General features: G+C 45.2%; 3 long non-coding RNA genes across 4 annotated transcripts in view; 1 reads left to right on the top strand and 2 right to left on the bottom strand.

Moving 5' to 3' along the window:
• Window positions 1-14,177, top strand: part of LOC148220269 (uncharacterized) — a 33,481-nt gene that overhangs the window by 14,432 nt on the left and 4,872 nt on the right. Inside the window, exons 1-2 of one of the 2 annotated variants that reach the window (XR_015799137.1) lie at window positions 12,819-12,953; window positions 13,149-13,716. This is a non-coding gene — a long non-coding RNA (uncharacterized LOC148220269). Of the gene's footprint in view, window positions 1-12,818; window positions 12,954-13,148; window positions 13,717-14,177 lie in introns of those variants that run through there. The other variant, XR_015799138.1, reaches the window with a different exon arrangement.
• Window positions 1-14,177, bottom strand: part of LOC148220270 (uncharacterized) — a 42,360-nt gene that overhangs the window by 12,932 nt on the left and 15,251 nt on the right. The window lies entirely within an intron of this gene.
• On the bottom strand, window positions 785-12,868 carry LOC148220271 (uncharacterized). The gene is made up of 2 exons (XR_015799139.1): window positions 12,756-12,868; window positions 785-6,783 (listed from the first exon to the last, which is right to left on the bottom strand). It is a non-coding gene; the product is annotated as an uncharacterized LOC148220271 (long non-coding RNA).

Below are 14,177 nucleotides of genomic sequence, written 5' to 3' on the forward strand. Positions count from 1 at the left end.
GTGATAAAGTACAGGAAGTGTCTGCCCTGGGAGGTGGTGGAGTCACCATCCCTGGATGCATTTAAAAAAAGGCTGGATGTGGCACTTGGTGCCATGGTCTAATTGAGGTGTTAGGGCATGGGTTGGACTCGATCTTGAAGGTCTCTTCCAACCTAGTGATTCTGTGATTCTATGTGATTCTGTGGGTGCCCTGTTTTACCTGTGCTGCCCTCCATGTGTGCTCTCCCAGGTTTACTCCCCAAGGATCCCATTTTACTCACCAGTGAGATTTTCAGTGGTCTTTTCTTGTGGACTCTTCATAGACCCTCCCTGGTCTGCCACTCATTTGTCTCCTGGACAGTCTTGGGAACCCAGTGAATCACCCAGTGCAGATTCGATCCAGCTGCACCCAGACTCCTCTCTGAGAAGGAGTTTAGAAAGCAAGGAGATCCTTTCTGCACCTCGTGACTCAACAGGAGGTCTTCTCTTATAAACTTTGTCTGTAGCTCCCATTCCGTGCATGACACCTCTACGTTGTTAAAGCATTCTTAGTTTAAAGCTCTCCTCACCAGGTTGGCCAGCCTGCTGACAAAAATGCTTTGCACCATTTTGCTATGTGGATCCCATTGTCACCATAACTGTGGGGGGAAAAACAAAAACTTTCCAAAGACATTTTTAGTGTTAGAGAATCAAGGCATTATTTTTTTCTGGTCAGGATGTTGTTCTGGACAGAATGTGCAACAGAAATAATTTGATCCACACATAGCCTAGGTTCTGCAGAGAAAATCATTCCATCACACACAAGTTTTACTAGATTTTCCACATATTTTATACAGCCAAAATCCATAGAAATTCATTGATTCAATGTTCATTGGTCCCAAGTTGGGCAGTTCCTAGTATTTGGTGTCCTATTGGATAGGAATTTCTTCACCTCCAATGCTAATTAGGTCGTTGTTCTTCTCTCTCTTTTCCCAGACCAGGTGTCTTTGACCATGCCAGGGGTCATGTTTGGAGTTGATGTTCCGTAATGATCATTGATAGTCGTTATCTTTTGTGTATCTTCTGTGCTACTCCCAGTCTATTGGGATATTAAGCTCATCAGACCTCGCCTAGTGGACCAGTCCCCTGAAAAGAAACTTCAATTCCCTTCCATTGGAGCAAAGACGAGCAAATCTGACTAAAGTTACATTACAATTTTTAAACTTTATATAATTTCCAACACCATCTCTTCCTAGCAGTTCTCAGTCCACAAAGTAGGTCATAAAAGCCAAACCCCAAAACAGCTGTGCAACCAGGTGTTGACTTGCAGGGTCCATCAGCTCTTCTCCAAGCCTTCCCCCTTTACCCATAGTATAGATGAAATGCAACCTGGGCCCTCATGCCCTTCACCCTCATTCCCCAGAGCCATGAAATCACTCGATATGTTCAAGGTCTCCCTTGCTTGTATTGTTGTTATTCACAGGGATGAACAGCAGGGAGGAATAGTCCAAGGACTGGAAAAGCCTTGTCTGTCTCTTCACAACATTCCAGATATAAGTCGTTAGCAAACAGCAAACCTCCCTAGACAGCAAGTTACATCAACAGATGGTCTCTGTCCCCTGATTCATGGAATCACCCACTATCACTCACTACTTCCTCCTGGTGCTCCTGCAGGATTCAGACTCAGATGATACTGATGCTTCTCCAGACAGGGCTTTCTGCCCCTCACCTGCTATCAGGGTACTGAGACTAGTCTGCAATTCCAGATCTGCTGCCAGAATGGGAGTCATCCTCCTGTTACTAGAAGTCAACTGCTTCCAGCCCTCTCTATGTCTCTATTTGTCCCACAGTTGAACACAATCTCTGGCTATCTCTGGTTTTGTGCAGTTGGAGGTTCAGGCTTTGGCCTCTGCAGGGTGCAGGAACGAAGGACTTCTGGACAGTAAATCAATATGATTATGCAGAAGCCGATTTATAGTTTACTTTTAACCCTACTTATACATTCTAAAACTACTGTTCACGTGATCACACATTTTTTGATTGGTGCCTCTATCTTGTCCATGCGCCTTGCACGAGCCTTGCAGGTAAGATGACTGGTTGCAGTCCCAAGCATTAGAGCCCACCTTTATCTTGGGTCTTCTAATCTTGGTATTCTGTTTTTCAGCTTCTTCTCTCCCAATTTAGCACAATTTATGTTTCAGTAGCCTTGAAGATGTAAGATGTTACATAGTGATTCGTGTCATTATGAAAATGCACCATGGGATCAATATAAACAAGAATACTGAATCCAAAGTAAAGCATGGAAATGAGACACAGGAAAATCTAATGATTTCATTGTACTTGTTTAAATCATTTTGCTGTAAATTGTTTGCCTTTTGTTTTATGTATTTTTATTTTTTTTTATTTTGTCACTGGTATAAATGAGAGACAAAAGTCTCGATATTCAGCAAAATTTAGATTGCTTTATTTGATATAGAAAGAGCAAGCAGCGCGCTGGGGAACGTGAGGGGTCACCGCCCACTCCACGCTCCACCGAACCTTGGTTTGCAGCCTCTTCTTATACTGTGGGTTCTCGTTGTTGACAAATTCACAAAACCTTTGGGTGATAATTAGTCACAGATAGCCATCCAGTCCTTGTAGATAACCACCAGAGAAGTTCTGGGAGTCTGGTTTTTGGGATAGGCAGTATTGATTAGACAAAGGCAGGAAGGGCTTTTTGGGAAGTCCGATTTCGCAAGCTGGTAGCCGATACAACTTATTTGAAAAACACAACATAATATAACATAATGTAATATAACATAATACAACATAATATAACAAGGTGATTTTAAACAGAATTATTTAATCATATAATTTCCTTTATCTAGTGTCCATGCTTCACTTCAGAGCTTAGTATTCTGGTTTATGCAAACCCCAATGCTTTTGTGATTAACACGAATCTTTTATCAATTGTCACAATCACTATAATTATAAGTTGTATCCACTTTTTATGTACAAGGAAGCGCGGGCTTGTATGGACATGAACAGACTTGTCACTGCTGTTACCTGCTTCCTAAGAGTGTAACCTGACAACATGTTCGATCCTTGTCCAGACCTGGTGGGGGCTTGTAGCTACTGCTACCTGAATGGTAGCCAATGTGTTCGGGCTTGCTCGGGCTTGTACCCCAGCACAGTAAGCACGACACGACCCCACCAGAAACTGCCTATAAAAGGGGCAGTGACCAGGGGTAGGACGGACGTGTTGGTGGAGCACAGACTCCCCGTGTCTCCAGCGCTACTTGCCCGTTCCTTATCAATGAATTAATAAATTGCCTTATTGATTGATCTACCCGATTGTGGTGAGTAAATTTATAACAAAGATTTCCAGGAAGTTTGATAGACTGCAGAAAAGCACCTAAAAATGACTCATCCAGTGCACCTGTTATAAACAATGGTCTAAGCTAAGAAATATAGAAGAACAGCTAAATATGTAGAAAAACAGCTAAATATAGTTTGGCTGGTGCACTTGACACAGATTATGGCCTAGACTGTTCAGATACATTGCTACAGCAGGGTTTCTGTGAAAATCTTGTCTTTATTATTATCTTTTTATCAGTCTGTTCACTTATCTCCTTAAGTTGGTAATGCAGGTTCTTGGCCAGCACAACCTCCCTGCAGATGAGGACATCACTTTCACCTGCACCAGGCACTGCCTGCAGCCCCAGACCTAGGGAGCTCATTCCTCCCTCTGGAGCTTTTACTGAATTGAGGCATCTGAGTTATATTACCCTCTATAGCTCAAGTAAACTGTAAAAATATCAAAGTAAGGGACAGTCAGTTCCAAAGCCCAAATTATTTTACAAAACATCAGCTGCTTCTTTGTGAATCAAATGTGTTAAAGGTCATTTTGCATCTGATCTTCCTAGTCATGGTATTCCAGACTTTTTCTATTAATGCAGTGTCCAATATTTCCAATATTATCTGCCACCAGGGGGCTTAGGCATAGTAGCCTTTTTCTGTAAGGCATCACATTGCTAGCTATTAAGATATCTTCTCACAGCAGCCATTCGGTCAGGGGTTACCTGTGGTATACGTTCTACTATTAAAGTACCTAAACCCACATTGACTATGCCGCTATACCAGAAGATCCTGATGTCATATTAGACGTTATTTATCCTAATTATTTAAATTGGGATTTATTTGTTTTGGTTACGTTTTCTCAATGAATTTTTTTTTCCATTTGAAAAGGCGCTGGGGGAAGGAGAGGGGAACGCCCTGGAGGTAAATGGTAGGTGATTGAGTGAACAAAAGGTGTAGCCGATCACTGACAGATCACTGTAATGGCTTGGGGAGGGGAGCGGGGGTTTAACAGTTCTTAGCTGGGGGGGGAGAAAGCGGGAGGCAGTTCTTTTTCCCGGTTGGGAGTGGCGACGGTTGTGGGGTTTTGGCTTTGAACTTTACTTGCACAGCGGTTTCAACACTGCTGTGGGGCTCCCCCTGACGCCTGCTTGTAAGCCCATGGCTTGCAAGAGAGAGTGAGTCCAGGCTGGGCCATTGACTCGGGAGACCAGCACAGTCCACGTCGAGAAGGAAGATGTGTGCTAATGTCGTCACAAACAATTCGATGGGTGAAGGTGTGTTAACGTCTTTGAAATAGGTCTTAATGTCTCTACTGACTTCGGGCAGCAGGTTTGTTGCAGAGCCCAGACAACTCGGCTCCTGAAATAGACAAGTGGGTCTGCACAGGCTTGAGTTTCTGAACTTTGGGGTAAAATAACAGGTTCAAGGGGGGAATATGTGGCAGGCAGTTCGGGAAGGCTATACCTTCCTAGTACCTCAGCCAATGGGGAAAGGAAGAGAGTGTTATAAATTACTCACCACAATCGGGTAGGTCAATCAATAAGGCTATTTATTAATTCGTTTATAAGAAACGGGCAAGCAGCACTGGGGACGGTGGGGGGGGGGGGGGGGGTCCGCGCTCCACCAACACGTCCGTCTTACCTCTGGTCACTGCCCTTTTTATAGTCAGTTTCTTGGGCCGTGTCATGCCTACTGTACTGGGGTACAAGTCCGAGCAAGCCCGAACATGTTGGCTAGCACTCAAGCAGCAGTGGCTACAAGCCCCCACCAGGTCTGGACAAGGCTCGAATATCTTCTCAGATTACACTCTTAGCAAGCAGGTAACAGCAGTGACAAGCCTGTTCATGTTTGCACAAGCCCGCATTTTCCTCATACATAAAAAGTGGATACAATTCATAATTATAGAGGCAAAAAATACATAACAGCAAAAAGTTAGCAATTCACAGTAAAGTGATTTTAACAAATATAATGAAATATATTTTATTTTGTCTTATGTCCATGCTTTACCCCATGGTGTATTTCCATAATGACACGAATGTCAGGAAAATTAATCCACAAACACCAGAGGTTTATGTCCAAAAAGGAGACAGAGGAGTCCTTTTTGCTTTATTCGAATAAAGGGAGAGGCCATGGGACATTCCCCTGGGATCTCTCAAATTTTCGGAGGACGCAGCCTCCTTTTTATCCTATTTTCCCGGCCGCATTTCCCTCTCTCTTTCCCCATTGTCTTAGGTACTTGAGAGGCACAGACTTCCCGGAACGCCTGATACCTGAAATTCCCCTCTAATGTATAACCCTCCCTTTTAATTTTTAATTCTTATAGAATTCATAGTTTTCCCCCCGTTGCTTCTTTCATCTTTCGATATCCAATTTCATTTATCAGCAGCCCTACAGTTTGTTTGTAAAGGCAACTATCTCTTTCCATTCATCAATCAGTGGAATCCATCCCATTGTTTCTTTTATCTCTCAGTGCTAGCCTTATCTACAGGCTGATCCACAACTCATTTGTAAAGACAAATTCAACATTCCTCTCAATCCCTCCTCTTTTATTTTTAATAATTGTCTTTACAAACTTTAGCTATCATTTACTTAATTTTTTGTTCCTGAGTCTTTTTTTTTTTTTTTTTTTTTTTTTTTGGTTTTGTAATTATTTGGAGTGACATCAATTTCTACCCTTTTGTAACCATTTCTGGATTAGTAGGCGTGGCTATTACCTGCATCCCTTTGATCACATTTTGAATAAGTTGTACTAAGCAAGGGATCGTGCATGGTAAAAAGATTAGAGTTGCTACAGCACATAAGAGGAAAAAAGTAATTGTTTAACCTATAGTCCACCAGGTAGCCAAGAAAACATGTCCCATTCCCATAAAGGTTTTTGCTACTTTTTCTCCTAAGGTCAAAACAATTATTTTCCCATTCTTGGCCCCAACCTAACTGATAATATAAAGGTAACATTATTAAGAGAAACATTCTGATTGTGTAATCTAATTTCCTAACTTAATTTTTACTTTCACGTTGTCTTTCACACCACTTGTGGCGAGTGAAGGCACAGAAACAGCTTAACATAAAGAAAACAATGACAGCAAGGGTTGGCCCCCAGTGACTGGAGATCTGAGAGGAGGGATGCCCACACAGACTATTTCAGCAGGCAGTCTGTGGGTGGGCACACGAGGCTTCCCCCGATGTCGACGCACTGGCTGCTGCTCCAGTCCACTCCTGTGGAGTGTCAGTCGCGGCTTCCCGTCCTTCTCCTCCAGTTGAGATGTCCAAATCTCTGGGGCTGCAGAGACCTTGGCCCGAGTGTGATGGGTCCAGCCGTGTTTAGCTGTCTTGACGGCTATTCCAGTGGTCAGTAACACCTGGAAAGGTCCATGCCACTTCGCCACCAGTGGTGCTTCTTCCCACTCCTTAACTAGGACCCAGTCTCCCGGTTGGATGTTGTGAACAGCAAAAGTCCAAAGGCAAGGTTTGTGCCAGCTGAGCTTCCTGTCAAAGAGATTTCACAAGAGACAGTATCCGAGCCATATATTGTTTTAAATACACATCACTTATCTTTATCCCCCCACTCGGCTGAGAATTACAAGGGTAAGGAATTCCAAAGATCAATTCAAAGGGAGATAATTGAATATCTTCCCTGGGTCTGGCTCTTATCCTTGCTAAAGCCGGAGGCAGGAGCCGTACCTACGGCATCTTAGTTTCTATTACCAGCTTTAGGAGATGTTTCTTTATTTCTCCATTCATCCTCTCAACCTGGCCCGAACTTTGTGGGTGCCAGGGGGTATGGAGGTTCCACCGTATTCCTAAAGCAGTCATAACTCCTTGAAGAATTTTTCCTGTAAAATGAGTTTCCCTATCTGAATCTATCGCTTCCACCATCCCTTATCTTGGAATTTTTTTGTTCCAAAAATATTTTAACAACTGATCCTGTAGTTGCTGACACAGTTGGAAATGCTTCTGGCCACCCGGTTAATTGACATACTATTACCAGAAGATATTTAAATCTTGCCACTCGAGGCATTTCAGTAAAATCCACCCGGCATCTCTGGAAGGGACGTACTGCCCAACGCCTCCCTCCCCTGGCCAGTTTCTTTGTAACTTTGTTGTTGGTTTTAGCACAAGTCAAACAGCCTTCAGTGGCTCGCTTTGCCAGGCTAAAGAGACCAACAGCAGTGTTCATTTTGAGGAAGGCTTCTGCCAGTCCTCGGGAGCCCCAATGACTCCCTTCATGAAGTTGTTTTAACAATTGTAGGGCTAGAGCTTTTGGTATCCACTGCTTACCATCCCTTGTAAACCAATTATTTTCTCTTTTCTCTGCCCCACTTTTTTTAATTATCTCAAGTTCCTCTGGTGGAAAAGAGAGTTTCTCTGGCAGCGGTGCAGTTACTGGGAGCAAAGGCAGGATCTTAGAGACTTCTGGCAACAATGCAGCTTTCCGAGCTTCTTCATCAGCCAGTCGGTTTCCTATTGCCTTCTCTGACCATCCTGCCTGATGCCCCTTAATGTGGATTATCGCCACCTTTTTTGGTAAATTCACTGCCTCCAATAGGCGAGAGATTAAGTTCTCGTGAGCTAATGTCTTTCCTCTGCAGCTTAATAAACCTTTTTCTTCCCATAGTTTTCTAAATGCATGTATTACCCCATATGCATATTTAGAATCAGTAAAGATATTTACTGTCTTGTCCTGGTATAATTCACAGGCTCTCACAAGCCCGTACAGCTCTGCTGTCTGAGCTGATCAGGTGTGTGGTAACCTCCCCCCTTCCCTTAATTGCTTCCCATTCACGATAGAGTATCCTGTAAATCGTTTCCCTTCTACCACCTTGGAGGAACCATCAATGAACACATTCTCTCCCTCAGGCCAGGGAATATCCCGTAAATCTTCTGTAGCCCGTGTCTGGAGGTCTATAACCTGGATACAATCATGGATTTCTTCCTGGCCCCCCTTTTCTCCAGGGCCATTTAAATAAGAGGCTGGATTAAAAATTTCCCCACCTTTAAATTCTAAATCCCCCTGTTCCATTAAACAAGATTCATACTGTAATAATCGAGCACTCGTCATCCACTTAGAGGCTCTCTCAGTTAACAAAGCTTTAATCTGATGTGGGACTCTAACAATGAGATACCCTCCCCTTGTCAGCTTTCGGGCCTCAGCCACCATCAGAGCTGTGGCTGCAAAGTACTGCAGACAATGGGGCCAGCCTCTGGCACCGGGTCTAACAACTTAGAAAAACAGGCAACAGGCCTCCGTGTTCCCCCATGCTCTTGTACCAAAATTCCTTTAGCATGACCCTGTTTGACATCCACATATAGCTGAAATTCTTTTTCTGCGTCTGGAAGAGCCAAGACTGGGGCCTTAGCCAATTTGTCTTTTAATTTCTTAAAGATTTTTTTCTCCTTCTGGTGTCCATACCACGACATTAGGACTGTTTTGAGTTAAAAAGTTATATAAAGGTCTGGCCACCACAGAAAAATCCTCGATCCATGCTCTACAGTACCCCACCAACCCTAAAAACTGCCGTAACTTCTTTTTAGTCTGGGGTAATGGTACCTGTAAAATCCCTTGTATCCTTTCTGGATCAATACACCATAACCCTTCGGACAGAATGTGTCCCAAATATTTGACCTTCTTTTCTACCAACTGTGCTTTCTTTTTGGATACTCTAAGTCCCTTTTTTGCAAGAAAATTAAGCAGCTTTACAGTAGCCTCTTCAACCACCTTTTCCTGTTCCCCTGATAAGAGCAAATCATCTACATACTGCAACAACTTGACTCCTAAGGGTGGAGTAAACTCTCTTAATATTTTCTGCAAAGCTTGCCCAAACAGAACTGGTGACTCTGTATATCCTTGAGGGAGTACTGTCCACGTCAATTGTTGTTTTATCATTTTCCCTCCTTCCTCCTGTTCCCACTCAAAAGCAAAATACTGTTTACTATCTTCTGTGATTGGACACCCCCAGAAAGCATCCTTCAAATCCAGTACAGAATAATACTGATGTGAAGAAGGGATTTGATTTAGGATTGTGTATGGATCTGGAACTGTGGGATGCCTTGGTTTGACAATCTCATTTATTATTCTTAAATCCTGCACCATTCTGTAGGTTCCATCTGGTTTCTTAACCGGCAGGATAGGAGTGTTATAGGGAGACATACACGGCTCTAAAAGACCTGCTTTTAGCAGGGACTCAATAACAGGCTGTAACCCCTTCTTTCCCTCCCTTGAAAGAGGGTATTGCTTTTTAGACACCACTTGTCCTGGTTGCTTCAAAGTAATTTGGAGAGGCTCTATGTCCAGTTTCCCATATTTCCCTGGAGCTGCCCATACTTCTGGATTTATTTTAGCATAAGCCTTTTCAGACATTTTACACAAAGATATTACAGTTTCGGACTCCGTGTCACTTCTTACAATGCTAATTTGCATTCCCATTCTAGCCATCAAATCTCTTCCCAGTAAATTACAATCACAATTAGGAACAAACAAGAATTCATGCAGTTCAAATCTGTCCCCCACATCTATTAACAGCGGTTGAATAAAATGCACTCGCTCATCCTTCCCGCTTACTCCTTGAATAACCAAGGATCTTTTTGACAATTTCCCCCCCTTAGGTATAAAATTTAAGTTGGACCGAGAGGCCCCCGTGTCTACCAGAAAACACACCTCCTCTCGATCCGGACCCACCTTAAAAGTTATCAAGGGCTCTTGAGTGGTGGGTCTTTGGTATAATAGGAGCCCCTGACACCCCTAACAATCCATTTCTATTATTCTCTGGACTTCCTCCTCCTGAGGGTCCAGTTGTTTCTGCGGACACTCGTTTTTCCAATGCCCTTCTGCCCTGCAGACAGCACACTGGTTCTTCCCCAGCAGCTGTTTGGGTCGGCTGTCCCCTGCCGAGGAGGGAATCCCTCTGCCCCTTCCTTGTGGCCGACCCCGTCCCCTCTGTCCCTGGGGACCCCTTGGACCCTGCGGTTTATTCCTCTGGGGCTGCAAAAACTCTGCCATCATCTTTGCTTTAGCTTCTGCCTTTTCCTCATCCCTTCTTACACATATCTGCTGCGGTTTTCTAACCAATTCCTTTAGAGGCTTATTTTGCCACTTTTTATCTTTTTGTACCCCTTTCCTTATATCAGGCCAGGCCTTAGTAACAAATTGCACCTCAAGCAATGTGTTGAAGGCTGGCCCTTCAGGATCCATCCCCCCGTGCTTCCTCAAGGCATCCCTAATCCTCTCCAACCAATGAGGGCTTTCCTGTTTCTCCTGTTCTAACGACATAGCCTTAGCTATGTTGTTAGTTCTGGGAGCCGCAGACTTGATTGCCCTGATCAAATAAGCACAGTAATCGAAAAGGCGAGCCAGACTGGCCTGGTTATTTGGGTCCCACTGGGGGTCTGCCTGGGGGATGGCATCATCCACCGTAGGTGCATTGGGTCCAGCCCCCCCTGCTGCTTGTGGGTGTTCATCCTCCCACAGCTGCCGAGCTTTCTGCAAAATCATTCGTTTCTCTGATGACCCAAACAAAATTCCCAAAAGAAAATCCCAATCCTTCCATGTATAATCCGCATTTCCCAAATATTCCTCTATCTTTTCCCCCACCCCTATGGGATCATCCAAATATGGGGGTAATTCTTTTTTCAACCCTCTTATATCCTGGGTAGTGAGTGGTACAATTACAAACCCAAATCCTCCCCCTTGACCCCCCAAAGGAACTTGACGGAGTGGCATCTGGTGTACCCCTGTCTCTTGGGGGGCTTCTGATGCCCTAAACTGAGTTCCTCTTCTAGTTCTGGGGGGTGATACAACATGCTGCTCCCCTCCCCCTACACCATTATCCTTCTCAGGTGGGGCTGTAGGAATAACATTTTCCTGATCCCCTTGCTCTGAAAGTTGAGGATACAGACGACCTGCAGCTGGCAACACTGGAGGACAAGACGGGGGAAGGTGCTGAAAAACATCCCAATCCTCACCACTTTCCTCTTCCTCCTCTTTTTCCTCTTCTCCTTTTTTTCTTAACACATAAATTTCTCTTGTTTCTTGTCTGACCCATATTAATCCACATTCCCTTTCAATCCATCCTTTCCAATTCTCCTCTAGATACCTCCACAAAATTCTACACAAACGAATTTTATCTGTTCCATAAGGTGGCCATATAAGTCCCCTTGCCAGCTTATACTCTGGCCACACAAAATAACAATATTTTACCATAATTTCCATAGTTACTTCTGGGTGAATATACAATCTGTCCCAAGACCTCAGCATTCACCCCAAGGGACTCTCCGGGGGTATTATGGGATCATCATCCCATTTGCCGGGGCCCCTTCGCTCTGGATGCCCCGTTTTACCTGTGCTACCCTCCATGGGTGCCCTCTCAGGTTTACCTGTGCTACCCTCCATGGGTGCCCTCCCAGGTTTGCTCCCCGAAGATCCCATTTTACTCACCGGTGAGATTTTCAGTAGTCCTTCCCTGCGGACTCTTCACGGACCCCCCTGGTCCGCCACTCGTCTGTCTCCTGGACAGTCTCGGGAACCCAATCAATCGCCCGGTGCCGGCCGGCACCAAGGGGAGCTGATCACCCAAACTGGGTGAGGCGCCTTCAGCTCCGCTCGCCGCCCGCCGCCCCGGACGGTGGAAAGATCCCGGACGAGCCCCCAAATTGTCAGGAAAATTAATCCACAAACACCAGAGGTTTATGTCCAAAAAGGAGACAGAGGAGTCCTTTTTGCTTTATTCGAATAAAGGGAGAGGCCATGGGACATTCCCCTGGGATCTCTCAAATTTTCGGAGGACGCAGCCTCCTTTTTATCCTATTTTCCCGGCCGCATTTCCCTCTCTCTTTCCCCATTGGCTTAGGTACTTGAGAGGCACAGACTTCCCGGAACGCCTGATACCTGAAATTCCCCTCTAATGTATAACCCTCCCTTTTAATTTTTAATTCTTATAGAATTCATAGTTTTCCCCCCGTTGCTTCTTTCATCTTTCGATATCCAATTTCATTTATCAGCAGCCCTACAGTTTGTTTGTAAAGGCAAATATCTCTTTCCATTCATCAATCAGTGGAATCCATCCCATTGTTTCTTTTATCTCTCAGTGCTAGCCTTATCTACAGGCTGATCCACAACTCATTTGTAAAGACAAATTCAACATTCCTCTCACGAATCACTATGCAACATCTCACAAGGGCAACATGCGGGCCGGGAGTTTAAGATAAAAGGAGGCTGCGACCTTCGAACCCGCAGGCGTGTGCCCCAGTGGCCTCTCTTCCTTTATTTGAATAAAGTTGAAGGACTCTTTTGTCTCCTTTATGGACGCTGGCTTTTCATAGCGTGATTTTCCGTACAACGTGAGTGCCTGGGGGAAGTCGTCCCTTTCCCCCCACCTCCCCCAGAGCAGTCTTCCCCCTGAAGCCGAAAGCAGCTCCTGCCGGATCTCTTTTCTGCAGGCCCTGCCTCCCTTCCCAGCGCGTACCGGCTGCCGTTAGCGGTGCCGAAGATCGATCGCCGCTTGCGTTGTTGCCTGGGGGAGTCATCCTTTCCCCCCTCTCTCATCTGAGTCGCCATCACCACCTGGTGAGGTCCCGTTCTTGCATCGGAGTGCCCCCTGCTGGCCCCGAGTAAGCAGCCTTCTGCCTTGCCGGAGCCTGCTAACGCCCTCTGCCGGCAGCAAGTAAGTTACTGCAGCTGCTGCGTCACTGGCGCCACCTGAATCATGGTTTTAAAAAGTTAGAATTTTTGCTAAGAGTAGAAGTAGTTTCCATGACCAAGATGTAAGCTAGGTAGGTAAATGGTAGGTTAATAATTACTAGATGCTTAGGCTAGAGCTAATTGGTATAATTATCTGCTATTATAAATTTACATACAGAAGAACATAAAATAGGTAAACCGTTAACCATGAAGCATGGGGCCTTGGATCGTGCCAGAGGGTCACCAAGACCTGATGAAGACTCTCCTGACTTCATCCTTCAAGACCACTGACCCATTTCGAGACCACCGACCCAATTCAAGAGAAGAACTGTGCACGCGTGAAGGACTAATGGGCTCATTTTAATATGGGGTGGGGATGGGAGGTGCTGGGGTTATGCATATGTATTGTATGTAAGATCTTGGGGACTAAATAGATGGCAAAGAACCCTGTTCGGTGCGGTCACGCCTTTCGGAGGTGACTCCCGTGCCGCCCGCCGGTGAATAAACATACCACTTTCTAACTTTAATTAGTTAGAGGGTCTTTGTCCGTGATTATACTGGGTTTTTTTAATGATTCATTTGGCGAGCCAGGCCAGGAGGAGGCTCTGCTCGGCTGTGAGACCAGTCCGGGTAGTGGACCCCTCGGGGCGCCCCCGGGATATTCCTGGAAGAGAGGGCTCCGCCGCCCGAACTGTTCATCCAGCAGCAGACAAGGACTCCTGACTTCCAAAACTCCGGACAAAAGGGTATGTTTAAAAATTGAAACAATTTAAGTTGTGACCTGTAAGGTGTACGCGTGGTCAGGTAAGGCCGTTGGTAAGTCGTGGGAGACGTCCCACGCACAACTTATGCCTCTGTGTGCTTGCAAGACTTGTTTGGTATTTGGTTGTACTTGGTTGCCAGCAGAGAATCTTGTTATACCGAGCCGAAAGGGCTCGGTCTGTAGTTGCTGGCAGTAGATTTTGCCATTTGTTATGCCGTAGAGGGCTTTGTTTGCTAGCATTGTGGGGCTAGCACTTGTAAAGGAAAAATCCTGGTGTATGGTTGCTGAACTGTGTGAATGTGTCCTGATTGTGAGAGTGGTTGAGAGAGAGCTTGTTGAGACGTGCTATTAGCACAAAGTGAGTGGGAGTTTGGACCCGTGCTTCCGTTCTTGGGCGACTGAAACGGCCGGGGAAAAACGAAGCAAGTGGGGTGCATGAAATCC

This window comes from Sturnus vulgaris, chromosome W, assembly GCF_052056855.1.
Source record: "Sturnus vulgaris isolate bStuVul1 chromosome W, bStuVul1.hap1, whole genome shotgun sequence".
NCBI classification, from domain to species: Eukaryota; Metazoa; Chordata; class Aves; order Passeriformes; family Sturnidae; genus Sturnus; species Sturnus vulgaris.